We start from the raw sequence: 208 nt of genomic DNA on the forward strand, positions 1-208 counted from the left end.
CTCTGTAAGGCCTTGTCCACAGCACTCTGGTAGAAACCTGTTGATTTGTCTCTAAAGATTTTAGACCGCCAGGATGTAGTTTGTTCTTCTGCCAGCAGGTTAACTCCAGAGTTGGTGAAGGTCAGATGGACATGAAGAGCAGCCAGAAATTCCTGAACACTCAGATGGATGAAGCAGAACACCTTGTCCTGGTACAGTCCTCTCTCCT

This window comes from Etheostoma spectabile, unplaced genomic scaffold (genome assembly GCF_008692095.1).
Source record: "Etheostoma spectabile isolate EspeVRDwgs_2016 unplaced genomic scaffold, UIUC_Espe_1.0 scaffold50, whole genome shotgun sequence".
Taxonomy (NCBI): domain Eukaryota; kingdom Metazoa; phylum Chordata; class Actinopteri; order Perciformes; family Percidae; genus Etheostoma; species Etheostoma spectabile.